The sequence below is a fragment of the Canis lupus genome, chromosome 3 (assembly GCF_048164855.1).
Source record: "Canis lupus baileyi chromosome 3, mCanLup2.hap1, whole genome shotgun sequence".
Lineage (NCBI taxonomy): Eukaryota > Metazoa > Chordata > Mammalia > Carnivora > Canidae > Canis > Canis lupus.
Genome location: NC_132840.1, coordinates 35,644,256 through 35,668,233, shown reverse-complemented (window position 1 = coordinate 35,668,233; position 23,978 = coordinate 35,644,256). Strand labels below are relative to the sequence as shown.

Sequence of the window (23,978 nt, the reverse complement as noted above, 5' to 3'; positions counted from 1 at the left end):
GATGATGGGCCACGTAGTTCTAGGGAGTAGGGAAGGAAGTAAAAGCAGGAGGAGGCTCACAGTGCAAATAACGGGAGGGTTGTAATGAAGTAAAAAAAAAATGTGTGGTAGGGTTACGGAAGGGAAAACTGGACTGATAGGAAGTGAGAGCTAGAGATTTGGATATTACAGTTGAAGATGTCAGGGGTGGAACGTTTCCTTTTAATGATAAGCTTCAGGATGTAGTCATAAAATACACTAGTAAATTTGTGCTCTAGAAGCTAGTCAGAAGTGATACTAGTAACATATAGTCACATCTGTGATATTTAGCAGATTGCAAAGCACTTTCAAAACTATTATCTCACTTGACCTCATCCTATGAGATGAATGGGGCAGGAATTATCTCAATTATCATCTTAATTTTACACATGAAACCGTTGAAGCTTGAAGATATTAAGTATCTTACCAGGCTGGTTAAGTGATGGAAATTCCAACTAGAATGAAATCACTCGCATCTGGACTGAAGGTGAGAAAAAACCCCAGTTGTTTTCCCCAATTCAGACACTTCGGTACTAAATATACACTGAAGGAATATTCTAGATGGGATTGGTTTCACAAAAAACAACCAGGCCACAACCAAGGGAGAGGTTGGTGAACCCAGAGTCGTGGAGGGGTTTGGTTTTGTTTTATTATCCCCGAACAAAACATTCTTTACCTGTTCCACCACATCCAGTAATTTCATGAGGATTGGGTGATCATGTTCCCTGACTCTACTTATCAGCAGAGGTCTTCCCGGAAGTCCTGCTTCTCATTTGTGCTGGAGACTGCAGTCTCCCTGGAGCCCCCTTTGGGCTCTTCGCCTGGGTGAAGATGGATGGAGATCAGATCCAGCAGCTGTGGGTGGAGGAGGGTCCAGGAAGCAGGCGCCCAGCGAGCTAATTCATCCAAATTGCAAAACAGAGGCAGGATCTGGGGGAGCTGGATGTGGCCCAAACAGGGTAAGGGGGAGAGATGCCCTTCCATTTCCAGCTCAGATTTCTCCTTTGCCTCTTTTGCTTCATGCTGGCCTGTTCCAGTCCCAAACTGGGTGTCAGGTTCCTTCTCAATCCCTGATGGTATCCTGGTTCCTCAACCAGATCCCACATCTTGGCCTATAAAAGTTATTAACTCCCACCCAATCCCTATCCCTGCCTTTTCACGTTCTATTCATCAGGAAATACTATATAAGCCAAACCACTGTGGTGTTTGGAAGGACCAAACTGGAGTCTACTTTATTTCTGCCCTTTTCTGCTCTGTGACCTTATGTGTGTCATTTTTTTCCCTCGGCTTCATCTTCCGATCTGTGGAATTAGTTGGATGAATTAACCCTAGTGGCAAATAGGTCTGTTTATAAACACTGACTCTGGACCACTGGGCATGGCTTCTTGGATCTCCATGTCAAGAAGGATCCTGAGGTGTGCTGGGGTTCTGGAGAACTAGCACTCCCCTGTGCCTTTATGTTAGTGGTTCTGAAACTCGTGTGCATCTTAGTTCCCTGGAGTGGTTGTTAAAAAGTGCTGGGTCCCAGACATAGAGTTTCTGAATCAGTAGGCCTGAGGTATGGCCCAAGAATTTGCATTTCTAGCAAGTTCCCAGGTGAAGTTAGTGGTCTTGGTCTAGGGGCCACATTTTGGAACCACTACTATAGAATTTAATTTCTTATGGGCTACTTTGGTTTTCTTGAAATGCAAGCTTCATCATTAGCTAGTTGCCACAAAGGCACAGACATAAGGCCCCAAGCTTCTTTAAGGCAGGTTAAGGGAGGTAAGAGAGCTATTAAATAGTACAAGTTGTACATCTGGTCTTTAGAAAAAAAGAAAAAAGAGTAGTCAAGTTATAAGCATGAAATTCTGTGTTTTTCTAGTTCATATTTAACTACCATGGGGAGACAGAAAGAATATGGGCTTCGGAATCAGATACACCAGAGTTGAGATTGTGGTTTGACCTTGGACCAGTTACCAAACTTTTCAGCTTGACTTTAAGTAGTGAATTCACTACCTCTTCTGTTTTGTTCACTCTTCCATTCCCAACACCTTATAATCAATAGTCAGAACTATTTTTCTTTTCTTTTTTCTTTTTAAGATTTTATTTATTTATTCATGAGAGACACAGAGAGAGAGGAAGAGACACAGGCAGAGGGAGAAGGAGGCTCCATGCAGGGAGCCTGACGTGGGACTCGATCCCAGGACTCCAGGATCACGCCCTGGGCCAAAGGAAGGCGCTAAACTGCTGAGCCACCCAGGCAACCCAGAACTATTTTTCGAATGAATATGCAATGATTTGCAAGAGAGAAATCTACAGATCTTCTACAGAAATTATTTTCTCTTTTTGCCCCCTCAATGTGTAGAAATTAACCAGTTAATTTTAAAATGAGCTTTAAAAAATTTCATCTTTAAGTGTGGAGGACTGGATGTTATATGCCTCTGTGTTACTCAGCTTATCACAGACTCAGCTTTGATTTTAAAAAAAATGAAGCTTATTTCCTACAGTGACTCTAATCTTGCTCATGAACATCACTCTTGTGCTTGACAATGAGGTGTAGGAGAGAGGGACTAACAGGGAACGTGATCTGTTTTACCTCTTCTGAGTGACTTAGTCTCTTTCTCATACATGTTTGGTCTTCCAGAACTCTCTCTGCCTTCTTCCTCTCTTGGATGGCTCTCTGGGTAAAGAGGTGGCTGTGTGATTCCATTGTGGCCAGGAGAGGACCCCTCACTGGTCCTGTGGCTCAGTGGTTGGTCTGAGCTTGCCTCCAGAACAATGCTCACTGCGGTCTCTTTGGAGCATCACTCAGACACTCCACAGAGTCCACCCAGAGCCCTGGCCATTTCCCTCTGGTTGCTCACATCAAGTCCTCTGTGGCCTTTTGGTCCTTTTCTTGTGACCCTGGAGCTCTCTTAGGATCCCGGTGTCTCCTCACCTGAGTAAGGGCAATTTCCACATTCCTGTCTGCAGTGTAGCTAGGATACTTATTCATCTCTTAGGTACAGCTACACTCAAAAAAGTCAATATGGTTTCTTCAAAAGAACTCAGAAAGTAAGTTCTAGAAGACCTGTGTTTGAGTCTTTTCATTACCTCTCTTCTGGCTATGGGACTTTGAAGTTTTTATTTAGTCCCCTGCACTTCCATTTCATCTCTACCAAGAGGATTATATAATGATATTAAATAAAGAACTGATATGTTGATTAAAAAATGTTACTTGTAACAAATGTTAGTAAGAGCAGAACTTTGTCCCATTTTTTGGCAGATATTTTTTGAGAAGTTATTATGTATATTAACTCTAGGGAAATAAAGGATACTAAGATACTGACTTGGTTGTAGCCCTGGGGAGGAGGGAGTGAGGTCCTCATCCACAAACTGTACAGAGAAGCACAGGGCATTGCAGGATATGGAGCACAGACCTGAGAGCCTGTGTTGCCCAGCGTGCCACTTCAGCTCTCAAAGGCTCTGGGGCCTAATATATAATGGGAATAATACCAGCATTGGGAGCATTGGGAGTGCGTGTGTACAGGTGTACATGAAGATACATGAAATTTAAGGGTAGGCGTGTTGTCGGTAGTAAGGAGGGATTCACATAGGCGTTGTAATTAGAATGCTAATTATGATAAATATATTTATCCTTCTTTTCATGAAACTACAGTCATCCTAGAGTTGGAAAAAGGGAAATGATCTTCAGCCAAAACTCAAAGAAAATAAACTTACTCAACTTTTATTTTTTATTTATTTTATTATTATTTTTAAAGATTTTATTTATTTTTTCATGAGAGACCCAGAAAAAGAGGCAGAGACACAGGCAGAGGGAGAAGCAGGCTTAATGATGGAAGCCTGATGTGGGACTCGATCCCAAGACCCCGGCATCATGCCCTGAGCCAAAGGCAGACACTCAGCTGCTGAGCCACCCAGGTGTCCCAATTTACTCAACTTTTAAAAGATGAACACGTAGAACCAAATATGTTTGGCTCTAATCTTGAAAAACAAAAGCTCCTTGAATTTAAGGACTCTGCAGGGAGATCTGGAGTTGTGAGGAGGGCTCTTGAGCTTCCTAAACTAGAGAACTTATTTTTATTTATTTATTTTTTTAATACATTTATTTTTTGTTGGTGTTCAATTTGCCAACATACTTAATATAAGAAACAGGGAGTATAGAATTGTCAGCTTGTCAATAGAATAAATGCCTTATTTCGTGCAGAACTGCCCACCCTCAAATCTTGACCATACTTTGCAAATGCTGTATTTTATTTGCCGAACTACTCTATCCAGTTTTATGTGAGCCATGGAATATGTAGCAGCAGCAGCATATTTGGTGGAGCACGTATGGTATTTAACCTTGGATACACATAGAATAGTATCACTGTGGAACCAGGAATGAATGTGAAGCATCTGCTGAGCACATCTGAATCTTCAGGACTGAGAGGGTTTCCAAGTTGGAGGAAGTGGCTACTTAGGACCTCAGGAGATCCAGCCCTATGCTGCTGTCTGCGTGTCCCGTCATGATCATAGGATCAGAGATAGTCCCAGCCAGAGGGCAGGGTCAGGGTGGTGAGGGCGCAGGACAAGTATGATCCTTTTTTATTCAGGTGAAATGATGGGAGAAGCCCTATGAGGAGGGCCTACCCTGAGAAGCCCCCATGCTGTGCTGTTTCATTTCACTCTGGATGCAGCTCTGCAGGAGAGCTGTTACTGCTTCTGTTTTCCAGGTGGGAACTGACATGAAAGAGAGAGGAGGCTCAGGGCCACACTACTGACTCTGCAGAGGGTCAAGGTTCAAAGGCAACCAGAGAATGCTGAGGGTATGGTGAATCATTACCATGTCACAAAAGCACGTTAGCAGTTACTAAGAGTAGCAACCATAACCTACTTGACACCTGAAACAGACCATTTAATACCCCCCGTTGCCCCAAAGTGTCAGTTATTTTAATGCAGTAGGAGATATGAAACAAAACATATAATAATGGTGATGAGAACAGACATGCAGACAATGAAAATTTTAAAAGTTATATTTGGTATACAGTATCCTGGTGATAAAAAAAAACTAAAAAATGAATATCCTAGTGTAAACAAAAATATCACACCTCTCAGTTTGTACCATTTCAGTGTTTTAAATTTTAGATGCAAATAAGAACTCTAAGTGGTCACATAGAATGATGAAATTGAATTAACTCAAGTTTTGTGTTTTTGTCTTCATAGTTACTGTGCTGTTATTGCTTATTTTGAATCTAAAGTTTAAAGACACAGGCTGGACTCAGTGAGATTGAATTGATACCATGAGGATATTACACTTGAAGCAAACACATGTAACTGAGTTTGAGTGTGTTGGAAGTCAGCTGCTTTATGTACATTAGCTCAATCTAATCCTAAACCCAATGAGATAAGCAATGGTATTATTATTACTCCTGTATTATTGATGAGGAAGCCAAGGTTCAGAGGATTCATATGACCTTCCAAGGTCTCAGGGCTAGTGCTTAGATGGGACTGAGCTACGTGGGGTGGGCACCAGGGTCAACTCTCTGAACCACCTCTGTATTAGTCCTCCCGCCTCAGTCTCAGTTACAGGTGTCAACACGCACCCTGCTGCCTGTCACCCCATACAGAAGCCATGGGGGTGAATACGTTGTTAATGATAAAAACTCTCTAGGTAAACTTGAGGATTTATTATTTATTGGTTTGGTTTACTTTCCTATTTTATTTTTACTTAGAGCCCATGAATGTGCAGGCTAAGGAAGATTGGAAACAGCGGTTGGGGCAGATAAAAACTTTCAGAAGAATCTGTCCCTTAATTAATCATGTAATTGATTAGATAGCACTAATTCAAGATCTACTATCCGAAGCACTGTGCTAAAACCTTTAGAAGATAGAGGTATCAGAAATTATAGGACAGGATAACCATTTTATTATTTTTTTAATTTTTAATTTTTTAAATTATTTTAATTCCATTATAGTTAGCAAATAGTATTATGCTAGTTTCAGGTATACAATATAGTGATTGAACAATTCTGTATTTTACTCAGTGCTTATCATAAGTGTACTCTTAATCCCCACCACGCCTTTGTCTCATCCATTCCCCCACCCCCACCCACTTCATCTCTAGTAACCATCAGTTGTTCTCTATAGTTAAGAAAGTTAAGAATATGTTTTTTCCCTGTGTCCATTTGTTTTGCTTCTTAAATTCCACAGATGAAGTGAGATCATACAGTATTTGTTTTTCTCTGATTTATTTTGCTTAGTATTGTACTCTCTAGATTTATCCATGTTGTTGCAAATGGCAAGATTTCAATTTTTTTTGTGACAATAATATTCAGTTTTAAACATATACCACATCTTTATCCATTCCTCATTCGATGGACACTTGGCGCTGCTTCTGTACTTTGGCTATTGGAAATAATGCTGTAATAAACACAGGGGTGCATATATCCTTTTGAATTAGTGTTTTCATATTTTTTGGGTAAATATCCAGTATTAGAATTACTGGATCATATGACAATTCTATTTTCAATTTTTTGAGGAACCGCCAGACTGTTTTTCCACAGTGGCTGCACCAGTTTGTATTCCCCACTAACAGTGCACAGTGCACGAGGGTTCCTGTTCTCTACAGCCTCGCCAACATTTGTCGTTTCTTGTGTTGTTGATTTTAGCCATTCTGACAGGTGTGAGGTGATATCTCAGTGTAGCTTTGATTTGCATTTCCTTGGTGATGAGTGATGTTGAGCATCCTTTCATATGTCTGTTGGCCATCTGTATACCTTCTTTGGAGAAATGTCTGTTCAGGTCCTTTACCCATTTTTAATTAGATTATTTGTGGCTTTTGTGTGTGTGTGTGTGTGTGTGTTGAGTTTTCTAAGTTCTTTATATATTTTGGATACTAACCCCTTAATGGATTACCATTTTAAAACACCATCTGGTTAGCCATGGACAGGACTTTCCTTAATTGAAAGTAAGTGGGTGACACAGAGCTAGGTGAAAACTCCCAATACTGAAATTTAGATTGACAGTTAATTTTTGACCAGAAATTTGGAAACAAGTAAATGCTCAACCCTAAGACTAGATCTCTTCTGTTTCTGAGACCACAGCTGTGGTTGGGGAAGGAGCAGAGGGAGGATTGCTGATGGTAGCATGCAATGGTATATCTTCACAGAAGAGTAGGAGACAATGAGGGCCAGTAGAAGGCCTCTTGTGGGGTGTAAAGTCCCGTGTTCTCTTAGGATCAGAGCATAGGAATAGGAGAAGGTTCCAGTTTAGCTTGCTTTATACTACACCTGGCCTGGGAGCCATGAATGACCAATTTGCTCTTTAGATAACAGTGGTTGGTAATTACACCAGTACTTAAGAGGTCAGAGAAGGCATCAAGGTCAATATACTTTCTTATTGACCAATATCAACAGAAATTCTGTTTGGGTTTTAAAGCACAGATATGTGTCCATGTTCTGATTCTGCCACTTACCTTTCTGAGTCTTTTCTAAGTTTTTGTAACATGGTAGTAATAATAATAATATCTTTCTGGTAATCCTCACTTAGTACAGGAATAATAAAAGCATTACCCTCCTTGAGGGGTTAGGAATATTAAGTGTAAGGGTTATAATAATGCATGCCTGCAGTCTTTTACCCGGAAACTTGAGGCCTAAGTGTCTTAAAATTCAAACATTTTTGGAATTTTCAATATTATAAAATACACTCAGCTGGGTCTAGGAAACACCCCATAATGAGATACATGTTCTTTTTTTTTTTTTCCTGAAGCAAAATGTTTGAATTCTTGTTCTATGTGGCATATATAAAGAGAACAAATTGCCTCACATAAATTTAGGGTGAGTTTGCTGCCAAATGAGTTTACTGCTTACAAACAAAATAACGCCTTCAATTTTTCAAAGCTTTTTGAATTTCACGATTGTAGATGAGACCCTGTGGATTTAAGGTAACAATGTCAAAGGGTGGGCATTTCCTGAGTACTCCTTCTCTGCTAGTGCTGGTAGTGCCTGATGTGGCTCACTGCAGCTTCACTGTGCATTTGTTCCTGGTCTCCTCATTCCCCATCCCAGGGACTGGGTACAGCCCGTCCAGCTCCACTACTCTGTGGCAACAGTTTATTCCTTCAACATGGCAATGAGGCCAGGCCAAGAGGTTCAGACACTGAAGCTCCTGGAATTCCCCATACCTTGGCTTAAGTGATTCATTACCTCTGCACGAGGCCCAACGCACACTCTGCCAAGTAGATTTCTCACAAAGTCGCTCATCCCTCTTTTCAGCAGTTAGCACCCACACCCAAAGTATAAGCTTTCCCCGACTGGCCTGTGGCCTTCAATTATACTAGCATCACCTTACATCTGCCTTCCCCACTAATCTCCAAGTTCCATGGAGAATCAAGCTCCTTCTCAGACTGGTTCTTTTCCCATTATAGCATTCCCAGCCATTAGCAGGTAGCCCACGTATATTGAATGCATGAGTAAATATAAGTCATAATGCATACAAAGTGGTCAGCACAATCCCCAGGAAACAGTTCTCTAGTACTAGAAATGTGTTTTTCACATTATATCCTTCATCTTCACTCTACAATTCCATAGATGTTTCTTATAATCAATGAGTACAAAGCAACTCCACCTTTGCCAAAGCTACAAACAAAACAACAGGGCCCTTATGGAGTCACTTGTACTGAGCCCCATGTTGGCAAACTGAGGCTTAAGTAGAGTTTCTGCTTTCCTAGAAATGAAACCTTAAACCAGTCAATCAGGAATCACCTGATCAGAATAGTTAGATAATCTGCCTGATAGACCCCTGCCAGCCCCTAAAGGAAAATAACTTTGCCATAACCAATCTGCTTTTTTGGCCTAGTTTAACTTCCTTGTTCCTGTTCCCTTCTGATAAAAGTCCTTCACTTTGTACAGCTCCTCAGCTCCTTTCTTTGTCTTAGATTGGGTACTATCTGATTTATGAATCATTGAATAAAGATGAGATCTTTAAAATTTACTCAGTTAAATTAACTGTAAGAGCAGACCAGCTATTGCATGTTAGCTGACTTGAGGTATGCAAGTTAACTATAAGAAGAAAACTATTTCCTTCCTCCATAGGGGAGAGCAAGGAGGATACCAAATAAATGGTTTAATGCTGACCCATATACACATATACATCTTTCTGTTGTATATGATGTATACATGTATATATGTATATGTATATATGTATATATGTATATATATATACACATATATATGTATATATGTATATATGTATATATATATACACATATATATATGTATATATGTATATGATGAACATATTACATTTTTCCCATAATTTAAAAACTTACACTAAATGACTTAAGTTTTTAAAAAATATATATTTTTCGAAAATGCTGAGAAACCAGCTAGTCGTAGATTTCATCATTCACCAAGCCCTTTTCCAAATAATCACACGTCTAGGTTCTCTCCATGAAATGTCTCAGTGTTAATTATGCTTAAAGATCTCTATAACAACATAAATTTAACTAGGTTTTAAAAAGAGACAAAATCTTAAAGAAATATACTAAAATACATATTTTGTCTTTGGATAAATGGATTTCATGTCATTTATGGTTTTGTTAATACTCTTCAAAAATTCTAAATTCCATAAAATTAGCCTATAATAGCACTGTAATCAGAAAATGATAAAATTTCCATATTATATTTTGAATGTAATATTTGATCACAATTTTCTAAAAAAAAAATGCTATAGAAACAATCTGGAAGGAAACACAGCAAACTCTTAACAGAGGTTATCCCTGGATATTAAGACTACATGACAGGGAATCCCTGGGTGGCCTGCCTTTGATGCGGGGTGTGATCCTGGAGTCCTGGGATCGAGTTCTGTGTGGGGCTTCCTGCGTGGAGCCTGCTTCTCCCTCTGCCTGTGTCTCTACCTCTTTCTCTGTGTCTCTCATGAATAAATAAATAAAATCTTTTTTTTTTTTAAAAAAAAAGGACTACGTGACATTTTCTCTATTTTTCTGAATTTAATCACTTAATAGGATAAATGATTTTTACTTTAAAGTGAAATATACAGGGGGCATAGGTTTTGCTCGCAAAGATTCCTAGCCCAAAGTTGATGATTGAAAGTAGATTGTGGTCGTATAAAAGCCCAGGCTGGGAAGACATTTCACTAGAAGTCAAAATACTTTGGAAAAAATCAGTTTTCCACTTTAAAAAAATTATAGCAAGATCAATTGTCACTCATCTCACAAAGATAATTTTAGAGTGGAAAGTGATTCTGAAGCCAGGAACTTGTGCACTGGGTTATACCAACTGTCTAATTTATTCTCCACTCTGCAAAGTCTACTTTATACATACAAACCTTAAGAAACTGAACAAAAGATGTTTGCTAAAGTCACTTGAGGTAAAATTAATCATTATGCTTTAAAATACAGAAATATCAACTTTAGTTTTTGAGAATTCTTACATAGTTGGTTCTCAGTAAAATCCACAGTGTTGTCCTCGAAGCTTTATACTGGTGAGGATACAAATGTGGCATCTGATGGGTAAGGATAGAATCGACAGTTGTATAACTATTATTATATAAATGTTTTCCCTCCTTTCTTTGCCCATCAGAATCCTCTCCTGACTTCAAGACTTGATTCATGTCTTTACCTCTTTAAGAAGCCTCCATGACTATTGTGCTCAAAAGCCTTCACTCTTTCCTGGTACATCATTTAGCATTACTTTTCCCTAGCTCTCATTTGAAAATTATCTTTTTAAAAATTATCCTATATATTTTCTTAAACAATCTTTTCAAATAGTTGCACTCATTGTGATAGAAGATTCTGATCCCCTTGTACAATGACCTTAGTCTTGGAGTGCCTTCTTTTTTACTTTTGTCCTTTCTCAGTCTGCCCATTCCTGACTTCAACTGTTCATATTGCTGTTAAATTCCCTCTATTTTCCCAGCTCTCTTACTTCTGTTGCTCAGCTCCATTTTCCTGGCCACAATGTTGGCTGTCCTCCATTACAATACTGGTTGGCTTCCCTGGCTACTAGTCTGAGAATTCTTGGGCTTCGGACCCCTGTTGAGTTCCATTTCCACTGAGTCCACTTTGGTGCTTGGGTGGGACCAAGAGTAATAGGTCTTGCCTGTGCCAGGATATTGCAAGCCCTTTGGGATATGAGCCTGTGTTTTATATATAAAATACACTACACACACAGGGTATTGAAAAGATATCTGTACCTCTCATGTGTATTGCAGCATTATTCATCACAGCTAAGACATGGAAACAATTAGGTGTTCACTGCTGGATGAATGGATAAAGTAAGTGTGGTATACATATACAATGGAATATTATTCAGCCATAAAAAGAGGGAAATCCTGACATTCGTGGCAACAAGGATGAACCTTGAGGGCATTATGTTAAGTTAAATAAGTCAGAGAAAATAAACTATTGTATGATCTCACTTATATATAGGAAATAAAAAAAAAAATTGAACTCACAGAAAGAAGACAGAGTAATGGTTGCCAAAGACAGGGTTTGGGGAAATGGGTGAAGGTTGTCAAAAGGTGCAAATTTCCAGATATAACATAAGTAAGCCCTATGGATATCATGTACAGCCTGGTGATGGCAGTTAACAATATACTGTTGTATATTTGAAAATTGCTAAGTAGATCTTAAAAGTTCTTATCACAAGAAAAAAATTATGACTATGGGAGGTGATGGATTTTAACTGGATTTACTGTGGTGATCATTTCACAATATGAACATATATCAAACAATTATGTCATACACCTGAAACTGATATAATGTTAAATGTCAATTAAATCTCAGTAAAAATGGGGGGGGGGCAAAGTTTTTCTTGTGTCTTAGTTTCCTCATCTGCGTGTGAAAATAAAATTCTCCACATTTGGGTGTTAGAAGGATTAAATAAAATTATGTGCATCTAATACAGTGCCTACTATATAGTAGGTACCTACTAGATGCCATTCCTTTTCTTGTTCCTTTGGGATTATGTATATAGTTCTGCTTACCAAAATTTGGAACGCTGATTCTATGATTCGTTAATAAGTATGTTTGAAATAAAAATTCTGTGGCAAGTAATTTTGGGGAAGACAGAGGTTATGTTAAATTTGAAAGATTTCACATCAAAATCTCTCCAGTGAAATATACCAGCCAAATTTCCCCAAATATATTTGACAGCAGATGTCTGCTTTTCGTGAAATGTTTATAAAATCTTGGATTAGGGGATTATGTTGCCAATTTAACTCCTCTTTATGCAGACCTCAAAATAAAGCTTCTATTTTATTGATTGATATCTTAAGATAAATTATTTCTTAAAAGACTCTATTTTTGCAGCCATATACCCATATAAATCAGGATTTCTCAATAATGTGTGGCCAAAACAAAATAGGAAATTAAACTGGATGCTGAGGATGAAATAAAATGAGAGCTTGGGAATTGTAAAATGTAATCTCAGACTTTGTGTGTTTAGAAAAACATCTTTATTGTTCTCAGTTAGTGACTTCATAAAAGTTTAAAGTTATACATTTGAACATAAACTAGATGGAAATTGTTAAATTTTAAAAATTGAATTAAGATTTCACCCTCGGAATGGAGTAGTGACTTGCTGCATATAACAGAACTCTAAAAAAAAATTATAAAACAGGAACCAAAAGCTATGGAGACTGAACAAAGGCAGCAGATTTGAGAGAGGAATTGAAGTGAGATGAGGGAACCAAATAGGATGCATTCCTTGTTTTTCTGTGGCTTTACTTTGAAAGTACAATCATGATAGAGGTGGCACCAAGTGACAAAAATTCTGATAGAAATCCCTGCCATTGTTTTGAACAGATGAACCAGGTGAAAGAGCCCTGGGGTAACCAGAGCCACCAGAGTGTTAGGGCACAACCCTAACAAGGAGAGAGTCAATGAATAAAGAACAGTGCCTCCTGACCAATTGGGATTTATTTCAGGAATGTAAGGTTGGTGTAACATTTGAAAATTAATCATACAACTCATCATAGTAACAAATGAAAGATTTAAAAACATGATAATTCCAATAGATATAAAAAAGGATTTGATAGAATTCAATATTCATAAAACTAGGAATTGGAAGAATCATCATTGACTTGATAGAGGGCATCTTCAAAAACCTGCACATAACATCATAATTAAGATTGAATGCTTTGCCTCTAAAATCAAGAACAAAACAACAATGTTTACTCTTGCTACATTTATTCAACATTGTGTTTGAGGTTCTGGCCAGGACAAAAAGGCAAGAAAATGAAGGATGGTACTAGTATAGGATAAATATATATGGATCAATGCAATAGAACAAAGGGTGCATAAATAAACTCTTGAATTTAGGCCAGTTGAGTTTTAACAACAGTGCCAAGACTATTCAATGGGAAAAGGAGAGTTAACTCAACAAGTGGGACAACTGGATATCTATATGCTCATACTATACCCAAAAATTAACTCAAAATTGATCATAGACCTAAATGCAAGCACTAAAACTATAAAACTCTTAAATGAAAAATATAGGAATAAATCTTCATGAGATTGATTAGGAAAATCTTAGAATTTCAATGTTTTCCTTACTCAGGAATTATTTACATATGTTAAACTGCATCTATTTAAATTTCATAATCTAATGAATGCTGAAAACTGTATATGCCTGTGAACTACCTCAGCCATGGTGCTAAAAAACATTTACATCATCCCCCATAGATGCCTCATTCTTCTTTGCAGTTCATCCCTTCTTGTACCCCTCCACCCTAGGCAGCCATTGATATTATTTTTGTCCCTATGGATTGATTTGAACTTTATGTAAACGGAATCCTATAGTATGCATTCTCTTGTGTCTATAGTTTCATTCACTTGACATACTGATTTTGAGATTCACCCATGTTGTTGTGTGTCTCAAGAATGCATTCTTTTTAAATTACTTGAGTAAATACTTAGAAGTGAAATGGCTGGAGATTATGGATGGTGTTAAGCATTTTAAAAAACTGCTAAATACTTTTCCAAGGTAGAATTACTATTTTACATTTCCCCCAGCAGTGTTAGAGAATTCCACTTTCTCTATCTCCTCATCAACACTTGGCATTCTTAGTCTGTAATTGTAGCTGTTCTAATTAGTGAGCAGTGGTATCTCATTGTGTTTTTAATTTACATCTCCCTGGTGACTGATAATAATGTGGATTATCTGCATATAGAGCTGAGTGCCATGAGAGAAACACTGACAAAGATTTTGATACTGTTATACTGCCAAACAAACAAAACACACACACAGACAAATAGGCAAAAGACTCCCCAAAACAACAACAAAATTGCCTGTGTTAAAAGGGATTCTGACTATCTGAACTTTAAAGTAATTCCCAAGGGCGCCTGGGTGGCTCATTTGGTTAGACATCTGCCTTCAGCTGTAGGTCACGATGCTGGGGTCCTGGAATCAAGCCCCGCATCAGGGTCCCTGCTGGGCAGAGGGTCTGATTCTCCTTCTCTCTTTGCCGCTCCCTTACTTGTGCTCTCCCTCTGCGTCAAATAAATATATGAAATCTTAAAAAAAAAAAAAAAATCCCTGAGACCACTAAATTCTATGGGCAGACAGTAGACTAATAAAATAGTCTAGCCCCTCCTGCCCCTTTATCAACCTCAGAACATACTGCCCAAACCTACCTTCAGATGTGACCTAAAAGAATAATGGAAAGGTAATAATCTCCAGGGATCATAGCCAAGGACAATGGGGAACAAAGTACAAGGGATCTTACTCCTCAGGTGTGGAGTCAGGCATGATTTAGGCACATTCCCCACTCCTAAGTAGGGACCTTCAAGATTTCTGCCCAGTAGGATTTCAGATTTACTATGGGACAGTGTCTGCTATGTGTCTCCTTTAGTTTCCTTTTCTAAATGGAATTATTTACTGTGGTTTTTCTATTCTGTTGTATATTGGGTGTGTGGAGGACAGATAATTTGTCTTTATAGTGCAGAGCTCTCTGGATCAAGAGAAGCCACATCTGGACCTAATAAAGACACCATCTTACATAATGCTCTGATGAAGAGATTGCTGCATATCACCCAGTGTTATAGGTTGAACTGTGTCCCTTTAAAATTCATATGCTGAAATTCTAACCCCCAGTACCTCAGAATGTGACTGTATTTGGAGATAAGGTCTTTAAAGAGGTAATTAAGGTAGAATGCGTTCATATAGGTGGGCCCTAATCCAAGATAACTGATATCCTTATAAGAAGAGATTAGAACACAGACTGGCAAGAAGCAAGACCATGTTGAAGGCCTAGGGAGAAGATAACCATCTACAAGCCAAGAAGAGAGGCCTTGAAAGAAACTAAGCCTGGCAACACCTTGATCTGGACTTCTAGCTTCCAGAACTGTGCAAAAATAAATTTCTATTGTTTAAACCACCTAGTCTCTGGTATTTGTTATGGTAGCCCTAGATAACTATCACATCTAGATGCGCTGAACTCTGTGCTTGCTTCAGTGCACTGTTAGACTTTTGGGGTGACTCTATGAAGAAGAGTGTGTGTGTGTGTGTGTGTGTGTGTGCAGAAAGCAGAGTAAAGTAAAAATTTTGGCTGACCTTATTAGTCATTAGGACTATTTATTGACATTTCTGGTGCTTTTCTGTATTAATCATCTTTTTCTAGGTTGTATTGCTGTAACACATGACTCCACACTATCAATGATTTACAACAACAAGAATTTATTTCTCACACATGTTACCTGTTGGCTATAGATAGAACATGGCTCCACTCCATGAATCTTCCTCATTCTAGAATTTGTGCTGCATAAACAGCTCCTACTGAGGATATATCATTCTTGTGACAAATGGACAACAACAAAAACATTCAGATGGCTCTAAATTTTCTGCTCAAATGTGACATGTATCACTTTTGCTTCCATTTCATTGGCTGAGCCTGGTATCAATGAAGTGGGGAAGAACACTTGACCTATAATCAGATGACAGTGGGTGGGGACATGTAATCCTTTTACAGAAGGGCAGCAAGTAATTGGTACCAGCAGTACAATCCAAGCACACAGCTTAATCGCACATCAGACCCTTTGAAGCTTACTGCTTACGCAAATTAAATGTGAGTGAATGTTATGTGTGTCGCTTGTGGGAAGAAACCTTTAAAGACCATTGCATAATTTCCACTTTCCTTTCTCCATGCTATGGGGGAACGTTAGGGGTTGCTCAGTATACCTGTATTCCTGATAGAAAGAGTGGAGCAGAGCTCTGGACCAACTCTTGATTGAATAAGAAGCTATTCTTATTCACACTGCGTGCATGCATGCATGTTTCCTCAAGTTACTGAGATTTTAGAGTTGTTTGTTATCATAGCATAACCTAAGTCATTCATTCTGACAAAGGGCCTAAAAGAAGTTGATAACCTGCCTTAAAAAAAAAGAAACCACCTGTGTTGTGTGCACAACAGTGATTAGCAATATATGACAATGTGTCTCTCGAGTTCTTTTTATAGCTACAACTGTTCTCCTTTCTGAAAGTGATCCAGACCATTGTGATAATCACTTCCTTCTCTTTGCTACCCTTTATGGTAGAAGATATCTGAGAAGATTCTTCGCCTATATGGCTTTTGGGAGAACTTACCCTTTTCTTTCTATTTGAGTGATTGTGGTAGCAGTTCCAGGTAATACAGTGTTATTGAAATGAGAAAGGCACACAGAGTTAGGCCAGTGAATTTCTTCTGGGGAATTCCTTCTGGAATCAAGAAAGAATAGGGCTCTTTGTGTGGGTGCATGGACTACACCTGTCAAACTTGGACCTTGATGTGGGCCAGTGTTCACTTTTGTATTATAAGCAGTAGTTGTCTGGAAAGCAGGACACTGTAGGTGTAGGGAGAACAAAGTAGATGCACAGCCGGGATAGAACAAGAAATCAGAAGTATTTGAGTTCCTGAATTCAAATTTACATCATATCTGAAGTGGCCAAAGGTGTGTATCAGGCGTCCACAAAGTAGGGACCCCAGGCCAAATTTGGCCTGCTGCTTGTTTTTGTAAATAAAAGTTTTATTGGAACACAGCCAAATCCATTTGTTTACCTATGGTTGAGTTGAGTAGTTGGCGGAGTTGAGAGTTGCAACAGACACCTTACAGCTTGTAAAGCCTAAAATCTTTACTATCTGACCCTTTGCAGAAAATGTTTGCTGACCTCTGGTATCTATTACCTCATCCTTTAAAAAATAAGTATTTTAAAAAAATTTACATGTGAGACATATAAATTCATAAACATGTCAAACATAAATGTAAACAATATATATTCATAAATAAATGCCATTTTCATGTGTAGCAGTGCAGAATCAAAAAGATTGTCATGTTAATTATATTTCAATTAAAAAAAAAGATTGGAGAGCACTGCTACAGGTGATAGTGAGTCCCCAGAAATATTTGATCAAGGCAAGGGCATAGCCAGATTAGCAGGACAACTCTAGTGTCAACTTGAATGCCTATGCAGAAGCAGGGGGTACGTTAATGAACCTGATGTGAGGGTTTTCCAATTCAGACCGAAAAATTGGGTGGAGAAATAGCAGTGAGGATAGAGGAGAGGGGATTCATGCAAGTGACTCCAATGTGGCCTTTCACCTGCGGATGACAGACTCCAGGTTTGGGGGAACAGAGTGTTTGGCTACAAGAAACCATCAATAATGATTTTCGTGATCATCTCCTCTTGGCCCAGATTCCATTCCAACCAAGTTATTAATACACACATTATTCTTCTTAAAGAAATAGAGAAATGCATTCCAGATTGCCAAAGGAAGGAATTCCCTGTGATTTATACTGAAATGTTCCTAGAATTTTTTTTTTCCAATCATCCATCTTCAAGAAATACTAAAGACAAATATTTCATGAATCCAGAGGTGCTTCTGGCCAGCATCTGGAGATGATCTTGAGAATACAAATCTGTTATCATTTTTCACCATGGGCTTCAACTGTCAGAGCATGTAATAAACACAACCAGCCAGAGGGCTGGAGGGAAGCAAAAAGGGTCCAGTTAACCACTGTAGCAGGAGGCAGCAGAAATGAGGGTGTATTTGCCCATACTTTTCCCATACCCACCTTTTGTAGCTCTGCTGCATCCCTTTTCCTAACAAATTTTAAATGCCAATTAGCGACCACTCAGTTGCTGATACTTTCCAAGGGTGTAACATCCTATCACATTGTCACATAGATGGATGATGTCATGCAGTAGAAGAGATGTAGGCTATGAAGTCAATCAGACTTGAGTTTGAGCCTTGATTTTGCCACTTAATATCAGTGACCTTAAAATTTCTTAGCCTTGTTGAACATTATTTCCACATCAGTGAAATGGACTTGCCAATAAAGTGATAATGTAGGTGAAATTGTTAGCACAGCTTTTGGCATAGCCTAAACAAAGAGTTTGTAATTATCAATTCAAAACCATTCTCACATTACCACTACCCATTTAAGAGTTGGTTAAATGAACGAAGACAGAAAATACCAATTATTGGTAGGAATATGGAGCAACTGTGATTCTCATATGCTGCTAGTTAGAGTGTCAAATGAGCACAAGCTACTTTGCCAGTACCCACCAAGCTGAACGCCATCCACTAGTCAGCAATTCCACTCCTAGGTATGTGCCCAAAGTAAATGCTTTCAGATGTTCACCAAAAACATCAACCAGAATGTTCAAAGCGGCCCTATTCATAATAGTATCCAAATAGAAACTACTCAAATCCTCATCATTACTGTAGCTCAGAGCTCAGCAAAACTTTTCTGTGAAAGGCCAGGTAATCAATATTCAAACTGCAAGGACCAAGAGGCAAAAATTACCTTATAATTACTTTACTTCTCTTTGCAGCACCCCAGCAACAGTGCAAAGCAAGAGTGCTGATAAGCTAAGCTTTCTGTTGCAACTGCCTCCCTGCCATTGTAGTGTGAAAGCAGCCATAGGTAATAGGAAAAAGAGTGAGTGTGGTGTGGCCCAATAAAATGTTATCTATGAACAAAAATGTAGAAGTGCAGAATCAAAAAGATTGTCACGTTAATTATATCTCAATTTAAAAAAAAGATTGGAGAGCACTGCTACAGGTGATAGTGAGTTCCCAGAAATATTTGATCAAGGCAAGGGCATAGCCAGATTAGCTAAAAATGTAAATTTCATGTAATTTTTATGTGCTGTACAGTATTATTCTTTTCTTTTTTGAATTTTTGTCATACTTATTTTTAAAGTTTTTAAAGAAGTATGATTAATATACAATGTTATATTAATTTTAAGTATACAACATATTAATTCAACAATTCTATATCCAGGGGGAGCCCGGGTGGCTCAGTGGTTTAGTGCCGCCTTCAGCCCAGAGCGTGATCCTGGAGACCCGGGATCGAGTCCCACGTCAGGCTCCCTGTATGGAGTCTGCTTCTCCCTCTGCCTGTGTCTCTGCCTCTCCATCTCTGTTTCTCATGAATAAATAAATAAAATCTTAAAAAAAAAAAAACCAAAAACAATTCTATATCTAGTGCTTCATCATGATAAGCATGATCACCATGGAATGTTATTACAATATTATTGACTATATTTCCTATACTGTACTTTTCATCTCTGTGACTTTTTTATTTTTAAACTGGAAGTTTAATGGAAATCTATATGTCTTAATACCCTTTATTTCAACACCTTCCCCCCAACACCTAGCAACCATCAGCTTATTCTCTGTATTTGAGAGTCTGGCTTTTTGTTATTCATTTGTTTTGCTTTTCAGATTCCACATATAAGTGAAATGATATGGTATTTGTCTTTCTCTGGCTTATTTCACTTAGCATAACACCCTCTAGGTCCATCCATGTTGTCAATGGCAAGATCTCATTCTTTTTTATGGCTGAGTAACATTCCATTGCATGCACATGTATGTATCACACATCTTCTTCATCCATTCATTATTATGGACACTTGGGTTGCTTCCATATCTTGGCTATTATAAATAATGCTTTTGGCTTTTTAAAAATGTTCAAGAATAGGGGATCCCTGGGTGGCTCAACAATTTAGCGCCTTCCTTTGGCCCAGGGCATGATCCTGGAGTCCCGGGATTGAGTCCCACATTGGGCTCCCTGCATGGAGCCTGCTTCTCCCTCTGCCTGTGTCTCTGCCTCTCTCTCTCTCAGTGTCTCTCATGAATAAATAAATAAAATCTTTAAAAAAATGTTCAAAAATACACAGATCATTCTTACCTTGCAGGCTGTATAGACATATAGGACATGGGCCAAATTTGAATATAGGTTGCCAACCTCTGGTACAGTTTAAAAATTATGTATTCACACAGTGGAATACTACACAACAACAGGTAGATACAACAATATAGATGAATCTCATGAACATAATATCAAGTGAAAGAAGCCAGTTGCAGAAAGTATAGGATTACATTTATATAAATTACAAAAGCAGGTGAAACAAATCTATGATTATGTAAATCTGCATGGTGGTTACTGTATGCGAATTAGGGACAGAGAGACAGAGCAAAGGAGATTTGGGAATGAATAGTTATGGGTGTTTTTTCATTTAGTTTGTTTAAGTTTACAAAATCTAACCAGCCACACACTTCTGTGCACTTTTTTGTATGTATATCATACTTTAAGAAACACTGGGGGGGAAAAAGAAACAAAGTCTCTTCTTTAGTGCAAGCCTCCTTTATTTCACAACTAACCAATTTACAAGTTGCTAGGTGTTCTTCCTCACTTTAGTTATCTTATTTATTACCCCAGAGAATTTGAAATATCTATCCTTTTCTTTAGCAGAAAGAACAGCTAGGGTATAGATAAGAGCTCTGTACTCAGAAATGAAGGTCAGAGTTTCACTCCACTGTGTACTGATTGTGTAACTATGGGTAAAGCACCTAGTTTTTTAAATTTTTATTTTGTTGTCTGAAAAATGGGAAAATATTCTGTATATGTGAATTTGGTGTAAAATGCACCTTGATAATGAAGAATTGCTCTGTTTAGCTGTATACCTCTGTACAAATTATCACTACCTATGACATGCTTTCTTAACAACTCACAATTTCAAGTTTAAACACAGCCACCCCCTTCCTTCTTTGCCTCCTGGTCCTCCACTTAGGGAGACAGTACTTAAAATGGTGAGGAACATAGACTGTCAGCTCAAATCGTTACTCTGTCACCTGTCTTGTAGTTTCTCTGTGCCTCAGTTTCCTCACTGGTAAAATATCTACTTTATATTATTGTTCTAGAGGTTGTGGCAGTCAACCTCCAAGATATTCTGGACGACCCCTGTCTCCTGGCCTGGTGTCCATGCCCTGGTGTAATGCTTCCTGCATTATATGAGGTTTGGGCTGTGTGGTGATAAGATATGGCATAAAGGAAGGCAATTCACCCCTGAGATTAGGGTTTGAAAGGCAGTGGCTTCCACATTTGGCAACCTCTCTGTCTTGGATCTGCTGCCAGGTCAGACAACCTTATGGAAAGGCCTTCATGGTGAGGAACTGAGGCCTGACAAGAACCACAGGAATGATCTTGGATGTGGATCCTCCAGTCCCAGGTGAGTTTCAAATTGACTACAACCCTGGCTATCAGCTTCTCTGCAACCTCACAAAAGACTCGGAGTCAAAATGATTTAGCAAGCTGCTTCCAGATTCTTGAACCTCAGAAACTGATAATCAATGACCTTACAACAGTGAATGGTGCCTGATGCATAGTAAGCATGCAATAAATTGTCTTGGGATGTCTGGGTGGCTCAGAGGTTGAGTCTGCCTTTGGCTCTGGGTGTGATCTCTGGCCCCGGGATTGAGTCTCACATTGGGCTCCTTGAGGCAAGCCTGCTTCTCCCTCTGCCCATGTCTCTGCCTCTCTCTCTCTCTCTGTGTCTCATGAATAAATAAATAAGGTTCTTTAAAAAATATATATTAACTGTATTTATCATCTGCTCCCTAAAAGCTGGCACTTCCACATCTATCAAGCTCTTTGCTGATGTCAGTGTTTCCTGTTCTGGAAAGTCATTGTCAATGGATCGAGCATGGGCAGTTTCCCTTCCTTTCTGTGGTCCCTTTAAAGATCAAGCATTATTAGGAGGCATCTGTCTGCAGAGCAGTGACAGTGTGGCTGTGGGTTCCTATGGAAACACTTCCTCACCCAGCACTCTTTCTCAAGGGATCTCTCCAGGCTCTGCCTCTCAAAGCCTTGGTGCTGCCTTCTGGTCTTTGTGGCACATCCTATTCTTCAGGTGTCTTTCCTGCTTTCTCAATCTCCTCAGATGTGTTCGTGATTCAGATTCTCCTTCTTTTGGATGTGAATTCTTGTTCCCTTTTGCCATAGGCACCATAGTTGCAGGGTCAGCCATTGAGTCAATTAGTGTTTCTAGAAGTATAGGTGGAGACAGGTTAGGAGTGTAAGAGATTTATTGGGGGTTGGTGTCTGTGAGAGGTAATAGGAAGAGAAGCAGGGGCAGGTAGGGAAAGTCTCAGCCTGTGATGTAGACCTGACACCTGGGAAAGGAAAGGAGGTAAGAAGAAAGACTAGGGCAGGAGAGCTGCAGATCAGGTCTGAAAAGTCACTTGTCCAACAGCTATAGGGCAAAGAGCCTGAAAGAGGAGTCCCAATCCAGGCTGAAATGGAGAGGCTTAGATACATTTTCCATGCTCAGTCAGCAGTGAGGGCTCCCTGGGAATGCTAGGGCTTTGACTTAAAAGCTAAGATGGATCCTAAAGTTGCTAATGGCTAGAGGCTGTCAATTTATTGCTCCTGACAGCTAAATGGCAGATTCTTTCTTGACAGGAGGTCCAAGCGGTGCACTTACATGGCTGCTGCAACCATCTTCATCGCTGTGGCCAGGCCTGGCCTCCTGTGTCCCCTACCTGTGTCAAACACCTGCTTGGAAATGGTATCAACAGGACCTAAATGGAGTGTCAGTGTGAAAAACCAAGGGACTCATAGAGGTGAAATGAGAATTAATTATCTCTCAGGCAACTTGAGGGGACCCAATGGGGTTTGATAGTAATCAATCATGGTTTTCACTCAGCATATACTGAAAGCTCTGTACTGTGCAGGCATTTCCTGGAGGAATCCCAAACTATAGGATCGTAAAATGGGAAAGTACACGAGTGCCCAATTAAGTCTCCCTTTCATGAGCAGAAATGCCTTGTAGAGTACTCCATATAGGTTCACTCTCCTCTTGCGTATCTCCAGTGATGGTGAGCTGAAGTCATCTCTTTGGTTGTGAACAGCTCTACTTGACAGAAGCTTCCTCTTCAGTGGAATTCAGAATGCTCTCACCACCTTTAATTTTTGAAGTCACTTTAATAAAACTTCCTGTTCTCTTGTTTATTAATCCTATAGATATTTGGAGACGGTTGTCATTGTTCCTGAAATACTGTAAGAGAAGAGAGGCTACTGGAGCCTCTGATTCCTCAACTTTACAACAATGGCGTCTGACTGTTCTTGATCACTGTGGTCTCTTTATGACCTAAAAGTCTATGAAGCCATGAAAACTTCATGGAACAATTCTCAAATAAAAGAGAAATCCATATAAATTAAAAGACGATGTGCTTTTTTTGAAGTGTTTGTTGTACATTTCCTCTGGAGCACATTGGGACTCAGGAATAGTGGGACCATCCGCCGAGCCATTGCTCATTTATGTTGAAATAAAACAGGCTCTGGCTAATTAGAAGCATGCTCCTCGAGATGAAACAATACAAGCTTTCCATTTCCCAACCATTAGCAATTCCTGATGTTGACTGGACATGTTAATATAACCCCCACTCTACAACAGGAAAAAAAAAATAAAGCAGGCATGATGATTCACAGCACAAGAAAGAGTTCTTTATACTTACACTCAACCAGCACACACTAATGCTCTAGGTACTCACTATGCACTGGCCTCTATGATAGGTATTTTCACATATTTTATTAACTTTATTTTATCCTCGCAAGAATATTATGAGGTAGATTTTATTAACTGCACATTTCAAATGAAGAAATATGAGCCTCAGAGCAATCAGGTGATTTGTTCAAGGTTACCTAGCTG

General features: G+C 39.0%; 1 long non-coding RNA gene across 2 annotated transcripts in view; it reads left to right on the top strand.

The window, feature by feature from the left end:
• The window catches only part of LOC140630364 (uncharacterized), a 106,362-nt gene extending 82,962 nt beyond the window's left edge, over positions 1-23,400 (top strand). For both annotated transcript variants that reach the window (XR_012028131.1, XR_012028130.1), the window contains exons 3-5: positions 21,404-21,497; positions 22,730-22,890; positions 23,291-23,400. This is a non-coding gene — a long non-coding RNA (uncharacterized lncRNA). The remainder of the gene's footprint in view (positions 1-21,403; positions 21,498-22,729; positions 22,891-23,290) is intronic.
• Positions 23,401-23,978: the final 578 nt, after the last annotated feature.